Genomic DNA, 12,667 nt, shown 5'->3' on the forward strand with positions numbered 1-12,667 from the left:
TCAGCAGGAGGCAGATATGAGTAATACAGGTGTCTTGGCTGGCAATCTGCCCACTTGGAATGCTAAACTAAGATACCATTCTTAGTGAACCTTAATAGCAGAAACCATTAATTCCACAGAAGTAGGTTTTTCTCTGGGACCTGAGAACCTCTAACTAAAAAGAGAACTTTGTCATTTGACATATAGAGTGATTGTTTTATAGACCCCTACAATTAAGGGAAAAAGGTAGATAATAATAATTATGTCTCATACTGAAAATAAACTTTTCAGAGAGCAAAGTAATGACAGAGCATCAGCTGCATTTTGTTACACCCAAGAGTGATTCAAAAATCAAAAATGGAGATTAATTAGACCAAAGTTTTATGTAAAAGTAATGAAAATAAATAAGGAGCTAACTAAGAATATCTAACCACAGGGTAAATTTAACTACTTTTTACACATTCTTTTACTGTACATTTAGCACATGAACAAGATGTGGCAGCTAACATATGGGTTTCAAACTTTTATTTTGAAATATGAATAATAAATTCTCTTATCCTTGGCTCTTTGTCTGTTTTCCACCACATTATGATTTTTCTGCTCAGATTTGTTTGAAGAACAAGAAATGTGTGGCAGAAAATTTCTTGTAAAGTTTGCCTTTGGACAGAAGAAGCCTTTGAACAAAAAATACCTGTGAACTGAATCAACAGAAAGTTCTCTTGTGCACTTGAAACTGAATTTTGCATATTTGATACCAAAAGAACAGGGAATGCTAATGTTCTAGACCAAAGTCTGATCACCATAAATTTCACATAAGAATCTGCAAATAAGACTTCCAGTTCTTATGTTTTAATAAAGAATGTGTTCACTAAGGATCTGAACTGGTAACAGAAGGGCTGGATAAGCAAATTTGCTTTCTTTAAACAACTTCAGGTTAATCCTGGCATAACTTTAGGGAGGGGATAGATAGCTATGTACTCTGCCACTTAATATTTGCTCCACTTTTATGTTAAAGCAAAGGCATTTATAAAATGGTTATTTTCTTTAGTGGTCAGATAAGTTAATTCATTTGTATCCATTAAATTTGATACGGACAGAAATATAATTATATTAAATAATATTTCATTGCAATCCTTTTCACTTTAGAATTTATTGTTTGACGACTTGAAAATTAAAAAAATTAAATACTGTGCCCTTTATACGATATTTTCATCATTTTGACACAAATACGAAAAAGTTCATCACAAATTTCTAATCTGAAACCACCAAGCACAGAGCCTGAATGATTCTGAAGAAACATAAAAGGTTTTCCCTTTAATTGGTATTCCTTCAGAAACATGCTCTTTCAGTATATCTGCAGATATCCATAAATACATATTTACAAAAAAAATTGATACTACAGTTAAACCCAAACACAAAGTTATCCATTTGCCTGATAATTTGCCTCAAATGTATCCATAATCAGGACTGCATTAATGACTGCTGGTATAATGGACAAAAATGGACCTGTGCAAGCCAAATTGACTGCCATCATCACTTTGTGAAAGTAATTATTCTTATTTTTTTTTCTAATTATACTCTAGTGAAATAAGAATTAAGTATTATTGTCACTGAGATATTGCATGGAAATGCTAAGGAAGTGGATCCTTGAAGTATTTTAAATTTTTATTTAAGCACATTAAAAAAAGAGCAGCCACTTATTCTGAAAAGTTAAATAATTTAAATGTCAATATGATAGCTATCTTCACTGAGCATCAGACATTAACACTTCCTCAACATGAGAAGCAGCAGCTCACAAATCTCTTTGCAACTGAAATCACAGACATTCCTCCATTTTATGATCTCAAGGCTGTCATTTGCAAGAACAAGAGGTGGCAACTAAGAAAAGATGTCAGCATATGCATCTTTATTTTAAGGTTGGGTGCTGGGTGTTTCTGTCAGATACAAAGTACAAGGTACTTGATCAGGCACATCACCTCTTGGGAAATCCCACAGCAATTCATACAATTGCTTCTGCCTTAACCAGCACAAGATCCCTTTGTTATATTATTCAAATTATAAATAAAGGCAGTGTTGGTGACATTCTATAGTAAGTCTCAAAGCAGTTAAAATGGGCCTTTCTGAACTGAAACAGAAAACTATTTTAAAATCTCACTGATGTGTAAATTATTCCTGTTACAGAGAAGTTAATCTTGGTCTAAATTCTTCACTGCAGATAATACTTGGGAGTTCCAAAAGTCTTGGAATTTTCAAAATGTTTACTTAATAATTTTTTTCATAAAATTAAATCAGAGTAGTTAGTGGCTTGGTTTTATTTTTTCTAGTATATTTTAAAATAAAAATTAACATGGTGGCAGTCTCTCATTAATATTTCGTCCTGGCTAAGCTCCTCTGCTGAAGTAACAGACAATGGCTATAAAGTTTGATATTTCAAACTTTTCATGCAGTGACATGTGGCTAATATATCACAGCTATAATTTAATTTATAAATAGCTTACATATCTATTCTCTTATTGCACTGTGAGATGGTTATGTCTTTGCTGCTATTTGCTTTCTAAATTAAAATCAGAGTATTTCACATCAGGCTTCTCCCACAAGAAATGGATAGTGCTCTGCTCCAAGGATTAGAATGTACATTGCAAGAAATATCAGTGTAGAGAAAAGGTAACATTTTCTTAAAGTCCTCTTTGCTTTCCACTATCCAATAATCATTTAATGAGGTTAGGCAATGCTACTTGTCAGGGTAAAAACAATCAATGTAATAATAGTGATGAAGATGATAATGACATTTATAATAGTTCCTCTAAATGCAGCTGTCTGTATGAAGTTTTATTTTACATTCTTCTAAAGATTTTGGGATTGGAAACTTGCGGCAATGAACATTAGACATGAGAGTAAATTTAACTTTGTAAACATTTTTTCTTTTTAATTGTGTTATAAATATATTCACTTTCAGTGCACATCATAGCTAAAGGTTACAACTATTAAAATAATTGGATCTCATTTTTATTTTTATGGTTTTCTTTTTTTGTTCATTGTATGTCTTCAAGAGCAACAGAGCCTGGAAAAATCATCTTACAAACCTTAAGCAGTTTTGCTGGTGGCTTGAGAACACACATAAGTTAAACTGTCCATGTGAATAGCACAGTTATCTCTAACAGGACAATGAAAGCCCTTACATATACACATGGAGATATGTATTTTCAGAGGTGAAGGTCAGTTACAGGAAGATGCAAATGGACTGTGATATAGAATGTCTGGAGGTCACAATCCATGAGAACAGTTCACAAAACAGCTGATCCATGTATAGGCTCATTTTAAAAAAAATTCATTTTTAAAAAAATTCATTTTAAAAAACTCATTTTTAGAAATTATATCTCTAATTCTTATTTCAGAACAAGCACTATATATTCATGGAAAAAGTAAAAGGCAAGAATGTTCTTCCTAGGGCATTAATCTTTATAGGATGCTGTGCTGGTTATTACATTAAGGCAGAACATATCTTTCCAAGCTGCCTGTTTATACAGTGCATGCATAATGCCTGAGATTATAGACAGAGTCAAAGATTAAAAAATGTACTAACACAGTTTCATTATACTGAACATCAAAATATTAGCAGCAAAAATAAACAGCTGGGGAAGAAGGAATGCCAAAGTTATTAAGTCCAAAGTGGCAAACACTAGGTTTAGAGATTAAGCTTTTAAAAAAGAGATGGCAATAAAATGTATCATTACTACTCAGCTGTGTTAGCAGTTGTCATCTGTCCTCTGTTCAGAAGCTGGACTGGTCTCAGAGTCCCCAGAAAAAAAGACAAATTTATTGTGAGGTCCTGAACCACATGGGTTTGTGAATCATACCATTCATTCCAAACTCTTCATAGAATCATTACCACAATTCCCATGCAGGACTCATAAGAAAGAAACTCTACTGGGTGTCTCCTGAGGGTTTGTGGAAAAAGTGAGCCTACCTGGAGTCAGGACCTTTCACAATGGCAAAACTTTCTCATCAACTGAAGTTGTGTTTGTTGAAGTAATGGATTATTTCAGACAGGAGTTACAATTTTTAACCAAAATGTACTAATATCACCTGAATTGTGTTCCTGATGTGATTTTATAGGGATCCAAGAAGGAATAGAAGGCAAAAGGCAAGCTAAACAATTTTAGTAGTTTTCTCAATCCACTGGGGGGCTTGGTTGAATTTTTTTTTGTCCTTGCCAAAATTCTCGGAAGGAAAGCTACACCGAACAAAAGAAAAAGGATTTTAATCATGTATATGGAGTAAGGCCCCAGTCCATTCACTAAGAAGGTTTTGAAAAGGGCTACAGTGGTCCTTACACACTGGGTAAAAGTGCAGTGGAGAAATATCAACCAAGTATTCTCAGGAGGTCAAAACAAGACAAAAGTTTCCTGCCAAACAGTAGAAAAATCAGGAAATTTTGGCAAAAGATTTAGTAAAATATCCAATCAACACAAAACATCTCAGCACTAATTTGGCCCATTCAACTTAGCAAGCTTTAAACCCATTTGATGTCAAGTTACTCAAAATGTCCAAGAAGAGGGAATTCGAAGAGAAGAAGACAGACAGACAGAAAAGATACAGAAAAGATACATCCACCAGCTCCTGGGTTCCAGTGGTGTTCAGATAGCAGCTCCAAGAGGAAGGTAGGGTCAGGACACATGCTGACCTCATGCTCAGCCTTAGATACCCCTTGGCCCTCATGGGCACCTCTCCTAGGTGGGAATTCCCATCCCTTGGCCACTCAGGAGCTGGGTTAGGTGAGAGTGGAGCCCTGCCTCTGGTGTGCCATGACTGCAGCTCTGCAGGCTGGGGTACTGGCTCTGGGGTGGGGTGCGGGGCAGTTCACTGTCTCACCAGGCAAGGCCCAGCCTGCCCCCTCTTCCACACCCCAAAATGTCTTGAGACATCAAGACTTCCAAACTCTGACACATGGTTTATCACCAGGTTAAATATATGCACATTACTAACTATCAAGAATATTATAAAGACCTTGAAAAAAAGGTCTATTTCTGTTGTATAAGAGAGCATAAATTCTGTATCATGGAAACCACTGCAAAACAGATGTTTCTTCAAAGAAAGAGAATAGAAGATTAACAATAAACACCATTTCTGGTGTCCCTTCTCCAATTAATTTCCACTTTGAGTGTTGACCTTGTCAAATTTTTTCTCTGTAAACATTATGGTTTTGCAATCATTATTTTTCAACCTGGACTATTTATAATACTTTTACAACTGAAAAATTAATTTCAAGTAATATATGCTGCTTTGCCTGTTTTTTGCATAATGAAATAGTTTAAAAACATATCCTACCTTTTTTTCTTTTAGTTTGCTTTTGTAGTTTGTCAGTATTAGCTGAAGAGCTGCATAAATAATTTCAGATTACAGTTTATAGTTAAATTATTTATTCTGACTGTTGTTTAACTGTTCTATATTCCTTTTTGCAATTTCTATAGTTTGGTTGTTAACCTAAGTGAAATAGCTTATGAGTAAATGAACATTTTTAAATGGGAGAATGATGAAAACCAAAGCCAAATAATGCACCAGTGGGATGACTTTTCATGCTAAATTTTATGAAATGTTTTGATTTTCTATTTCTTCATGAATTCTCAGTACCCATATAAAGGCTTCAAAATAAACAAGCATGTAACACAACCTGAACATCAGGGAACAAAATTCAGTAGTTTTTTTTTGTCTTTTCAAAGTATAAAAGTAAATCTGGGGAAACTTAACCTATAGTCAGATTTTTTATATATGTACATGTAAAATGTTGACATTTTACTTATAGAATAAGACCACAAAAATGTCTAGTGTTTCTTTCATGTTAGATATATTAGTAAAAAATGACACAAAGATATTATAAAAGGTTGTATAATGCTAAAAATATTTCTGAAGCTAAAGCAACTGTTCTTAGAGAAAAGGTTAGATAAAACCAACCATAGTTTACAGAATTCAATATTATATATCAGTTAGCATAGACCTCTTTATGAATATTAGTCTTTTAGCCCTTCCAGACACATTTCTATATATGTTCCTATGAATAACCAACATAATGTCACTTACCTTTTATCATCACTAGAATGAAATAAATGAAATAAACTATAAAATAAACTATATGAAACTATATGAAATAACTATCAAATAAATGAAATAAAACTATTTAATCTAAAGTCAACACTATTCACCTATTTATATTTTCTTAAGTCTGTGTGTTTTATGGCTTTTTATTTACTTTTTCTTTTGTATTTATTTTTTATCCAGAGATTAATTTGCCTAAAAACCACAAAAATCTATAAACTAGGGGGAAAACATGGTTTTAAACCAAGCCTCATCTAAATCTCAGGTAAACCAAAGACAATCTCACAGCCAGTCATGGTTAGAAACTTAGCAACACCTACAAGTATTATTGGACAGTCCTAAGAGGTGCAGTAATCATACGGCAGATCTGAGTTCTGATTTTGCAGTGCATATCTAGTTCTTATTGAGAGCACAATAGTGATTGATTCACACCTACTTCACTCTATCCCACATACTTGGAGATATTTTAATTCTTATCTATCCAAATAGTTACAGTGTGCCTATTTGACACAGGCAGAAATGTCACAAGTCTCCTATTTTAAAAACAGGATCTCTCAGAACCTCAAGGTGCACAGATCTTGCCCTTTGACGTTTTTATGAGGAAGAGAGATGTCTGCCCTTCAAAGAGAAACCCTTGCTCTGATTGTTAGGATAACCTTATCAGCTTCAGGATACATTTAAGCACAGATTCATAACCTTGTCCACACTTGAGCTGCTTTACTTGTTTCTGATGGAGGGGGTTTCTGTACAGATACCTCCTTTGTGTTTACATTCCGAAGTCCATTGAGCATGACTTTGAAAGCTTATATTACATTTTTTCTTTCTGAAATCCCCAGGATGAACATATTATAGAACTAAGATTTATTTTTAAGCTTTTCCACTTTGCTATTTGGTGCATTGTTATCTTTCAGTAGCTCAGTACAATAAACATTTAGTGTTTTATCTGCTTAGCTAAATTTCTACCTCCATACTGATATTTATGTGTCATGTTTAATCAGCTGTGTTTCCTTCCCACCAGTACATTGGTTTAGTGGATTTGTTTAGGCATTAGATTATTTAGCATTCCATCATGTATGACACCAACATAGCAGAACCTTGTGGATTCTCCTAAAACAATGTTAACATGTTCTGTGAGGGCTCTTACAAGCTCTTGAATTGACTCTGAAACCATGTTTTTTTCTCCAGAAGGAGAAGTGCATCTTTTTCTTTCTATTCCATTTAAATTAATTCAAATGCTCTGTAGAGGGATCTGGACAGGCTGGAAGAGCCAAGGACAATCATGTAAGGTTCAACAAGGCCAAGTGCTGAGTCCTGTGCTTGGATCAAAACAACCCCTGCAGTGCTACCAGCTGAAGAAAAGTGGCTGGAAAGCTGCTCATCAGAAAAGGACTTGGGGGTGCTTGGTCAACAGCAGCTGAACATGAGCCAGGGTATGTTCAGGTGGCCAAGAAGGCCAATGGCATCCTGGCTTGTATCAGTAATAGTGGGGCAGCAGGACCAGGGCAGTGATTATCACCCTGTACCTGGCACTGGTGAGGCTGCACTTTGAGCGCTGCATCCAGTTCTAGGCCCTTCTCTGCAAGAAAAACTTTGAGGTGCTGGAGAGAGTCCAGAGAAGGGCAATGGAGCTGGCAAAAGGTCTGGGGCACAATTCTGATAAGGAGCAGGTGGGGCACCTGGGAGTGTTTATCCTGGAGAAAATGAGGCTCAGGAGAGCCTTCATTACTCTCTAAAACTGCCTGAAAGGAAGGTGTAACCAGATGGGGGTCAGTCTCTTCGCTCAAGTGAAACGCGATGGGACAAGAGTAAATGACCCCAAGTTGTGCCAGGGTAGATTGGATATTAGGAAAAATTTCTTCATGGAGAGGGCTGTCAGGCATTGGAATGGGCTGCCCGGGTGAGTGGTTGTCATCATGCCCAGAGGTATTTAAAAGACCTGCAGATGTGACATTTGAGGACATGGATTAGTTGTGGACTTCCCAGTGCTGGGTTAAATTTTTGAACTTTATGATCTTACAGGTCATTTCCAACTTTAAAAATTATATGATTTTGTGATTCTATTTGTCAAACTTCTTTGAAAAACTTTTCATACTTTGGAAATAAAGATTGATTTAGGTTGTTCTACACTTTGTCTTTAAGGCATTAGAATAATCTTGTAATCTTCTCAAGCTTATTTCTAAGAAGAAGGTAATACTCTAAAGTCAGTCTGAAAAAGAAAAGCAACAATTGCAAGCATATTCAGACCTTTTCTTGTTATTGGAAGAAAATAAAAAAGGAACCATTGAAATTTCCAGAGTCAAGAAGGAGGACTACCAAATGAGTGATGAGATAGAATGAATCTTTCAGGAGTGCTGTCCTTGCATCCAAGAAGTCCAAGGTCTGTAGTTATTAGATCTTGACCTATCCTATAATTTCAGCAGGTTTTTACACTGGACAGTAATATAGAGATACCATTTTCTTTTGTTAATAAGTAATATCATAGTTACAATCACAGTTCAAAAAATATCTCAGAGGTAGATGGATTTGATGGGTGCAACAATAAAGCATCGTGATGTCTAGTTTGTAAGATGTCAAAGTGAACTTTATAGAAAGCAAGCAATATGACAGAGAATCAATAAAATAAATGTATGGGTGCTTAGCAGGAGCTAAACAGCAGTATTCCACTTTTGCCTTCCAAATGTCAGGTCACCTTGAGCAAGGCATCCTGTGAGGTTGAGCTTTTTAAGCTGCCTAGGAATGGTACTCCAGTCTCCTACACCTATGACAAAGATGACTTTTTCAAAAGAAGTCATTATCTCTTTGGGAAATCCAAAAGAGGGCACCAGAGTTTCAAAACTTGTCAAAATACAGCAAGTCTCATGCAGCATCTAAATTGTTCAACTATTTTAAATAGGTGTTGCACTTTTATATCCAAGATCTTCTCCAGTTATATTTATTCATTCTGAAAACTGCCAATTTCATTAAGTCAAGCAAATGTTTTTGAACATATACCCATTCAGGACAAAAACACATTTATCCTGAAGACTTTCTTCCAAGAACTGATTGATAGGAAAAAGGAGGAGTTCTAATTCTTAGATTTATAAAAATAATTGTATTATTACAGTCCCAATCTCCTATTTTAAAACCCAGAGTGCATAGTTATACCAATATTACAAAGGAACACACTGTTCTTTCTCATTCCTGAGCAATACACATGTATGAAAAACTGTATTACAGAAGTGTCAAAGTATAGACTTGCAATTTAAGTATCTTTTGAGTACTTGAAAATTGATCTTTTCAGGTGCTGGTTTAACCTACTTCTCAGCTGCTGCAGGCTGAAGTTTTTCAATGAATCTCTGACACACTTTCCTACAGATTAGATATTAGCATTGGGCAGCTAACAGTTTGGAACAGAATTTAATAAGAGGACAGGACAGACTATAAAGTAATGCGCAGGACAATCTGACCAGTTGCTGGCTTGCACCCAGATGAACTCTTTCATAGCCATTCTCTCTAGGCATTCAGGCTTGTACTTCCCTTTCCTATCTTTGGCCCTTCCACTAAAAGTTCCATAATATGTTTTGCACAACTCCACATGCCCTCTTAAATACCCCATAATATGAGGATACTTTCCAAAGAGACCCATGAACATCTTGTTTCACTTGTCTTATCAGCTACAAACTTAAGGTTGAATGTCATCAAGCCTGTCTATGAATAAATGTCTTCCTCAATAGCCCAGAATTCAGCAACACAAAACATTTCAGCTTTCTAATTATTTGTTATCTCCAACCATTAAGATTTTATTTGTTATTTTTCCTTACTGTTTTTTGGTCTTTTTTTTTTTGGTCTTTTTTCTTAATGTTGACTCCTTGCTAAGCAGAAATCCTTACAAACTCGGTATAACAGTTGTTTCATATTCCCTGGTAAGGATGTGATTCTGATTTTATTGATGTAGACAGATTCTCCTTGGTTAGATGGGACTTTGACTCATTTCTGCAGTAACTGTCTTTCAAGTTCCCTTTTAGTTACAATCTTTGAAGGTAACCAAAATTTGTCTAAGGCTGAGCATACGGATCTAATTGCACTTTCTTTGAGCAAAGGGTGGAATAGATAACTTCCTGAGCAACCTTTCAACTAAATTGGTGCATGATTGAATTTATTTATTTATTTTACAGTCTAGACTTTAGACATCTGTTATTTCTGCTGAGAAATGACTGTTTTTTATTGCATCATGAGCACTGTAATGAGGATCTCTCTCCAAAACAGCAGGTGTTCTTCATTCCTTTCTTCCTTCTTTCTTTCCTTCCTTTTTTTCTTTTCTATTTCATATAGCACAAATAATATGGAATAAAGTCCATGCACTCTTGTTGTCTGATATAATGTCCATTTCAATCTGTATATATTACTAATGCATATAACCTAACCACACAAACACATTCTGCATTCCATTAAGGTTTCAGCCTATCTGACATATTCCAGAGCTAGATTTTCCTTCAGTGGGTGGAAACGTTTATATGTGTGCAGGCACAGAGAGCTGGTAACAACCTCATGGAGGACTGAATATTGTCTGCTTGCATCATATAATCCCTGCCAGCAGACTCAATTTGCCTGTGTGCAGCATTTGATGACATAGCCATGCTGTTCCTAAGCCCAGAGCTAATATGTTTCCTTTACATAGAACTCTATCAGGAAAACATATCAGATGACTGATTTAGTGATGCTTTACTAGTGCAACTCAGCATTTATCAGGCAAGATATTCTCATTAAAGCCTTTAAACATTGTTTTATATGTGGGTATATATATACATACATGTGACACCGTACCAACGAAGTAATCTATACTTTTAAAATGGAAGGATCCCTTGTTGGTTATTTAATACAGGAAAGACCCCTTTCCCAATAGGTAACAGAACAACAACACCCTCTTTTGGAGGTTAAAAGAGTTTAGCCGTATGAATTTCACAATCAGAAGAAAAAAAGGTAACTAGCTTTTTGTGTGTATTAGTACAGATGTAATTATGACTTTTGCTGAGTACTGACTGTCTCCATCTCCAAGTGCACATAGCAATGTTATCAGTCTGAGTAATAACTGATAAATGTACACAACCTTATGTTCATGCTGGAAAAAAAATGCATTGAAAAATAAAAATAAAACAAAAAACCCAAAAAACAGATAACAAAGTGATGATGAGCCAGCAATGTGCTATTGAAGCCATGAAGGCCATCGGCATCCTGGGCTGCATTAGGCAGAGGGTTGTCAGCAGTCCAAGAGAAGTGATTTTTCCCCTCTACTCAGCTGTGGTGACATACATGTGGAGTACTGTGCTCAGTTCTTGGTTTTCCAGTTCAGCAGTGACACAAACCTCCTGGAGTATGTCCAGCAAAACGTCATGGAGATAACCAAGGGATTAAAGGATCTGACATATGAGAGGCTGATAGACCTGGGATTGTTCATCCAGGAGAAGAGAAGGCTCAGTGTGCATAAACACCTGAGGAGAAAGACCAGAAGATGGGAGTCAGGCTCTCAGTAGTATGCAGCGACAGGACAAATGGCAGTGGACAGAAGCTGGAATACACAAAATTCTTTTTAAAGGCAAGAAAAAAAGTATTCATGAGGTGGTGGTCTGACACTGGAACAAGTTACCTGTGAAGGTTGTGACAAGGGTTTTCAATTGAGGGAAGAGATGAGAAGGTTGACTCCATTATCAGAAGGTTTGATTTATTATTTTATGATATATATATTACATTATAACTATACTACAAAGAAAAAGCAGGAGAGCTTTTCAGAAGCTTGCTAAGCTAAGAATAGAAAAGTAAAGAATGATGACACACAAGCTAGCCCCAACACAGAGTGAGAGTCAGCTCTGCTGTGAGTGGTCACTGAACCAAAACATCCACACCAGACCAATCCAGATCACCCTTTTGCATTCCACAGCAGCAGGCAACCTATTGTTTACATTTGTTTCTGATGCCACAGCTTCTCAGAAGGAAAAAATCCTAAAGAAAGGATTTTAGTGAAAGGGATGTCTGCGGCAGTTACCCAGAGAGTTTCAGTGTCTATTCTTAGGAATAATCAATCCCCATGAACAACTTGCTGTAGCTGACCTACTCTAAACAGCAGGGTTTGATTAGATGATCTCCAGAATCTTTTCAAGCCTTGACTATTCAGTGAGTCTCATATACAAATACAAGCACAAGCATGCACTTTTTACATATTCTTCATATGAATAATCAAATATTATAATACTGATCTCTCAGTGTGACTCTCAGTTGCTAAACACTTTAGACATTTATTTTATATTATTTTTGTATGAAGTGCATGTAGTATTTGTCTGCACAGTGTTCTGATGAACAGGCATACACCAGAACAGCATTTTCCAGGAGTAAGAGCTTCCAGTACTTTCAAGTAAACAAAATTCATTGTCTGCTTTCAGGGCAGATAGAGGACACTGCTGGCATCCTAGATTTACCTTACAGCTCTCTAATCTCTACAAAAACACACAATTAGTATAGTCCACTGGAAAAAAAAATGTGGCAGATTCATTCCATTATAACAAAGTAATTAAATCAGATATCTTTGTTCAGTCTTAGAAATGGCCCCTAACACCAATCAGAG

The sequence above is a fragment of the Geospiza fortis genome, unplaced genomic scaffold (assembly GCF_000277835.1).
Source record: "Geospiza fortis unplaced genomic scaffold, GeoFor_1.0 scaffold81, whole genome shotgun sequence".
Lineage (NCBI taxonomy): Eukaryota > Metazoa > Chordata > Aves > Passeriformes > Thraupidae > Geospiza > Geospiza fortis.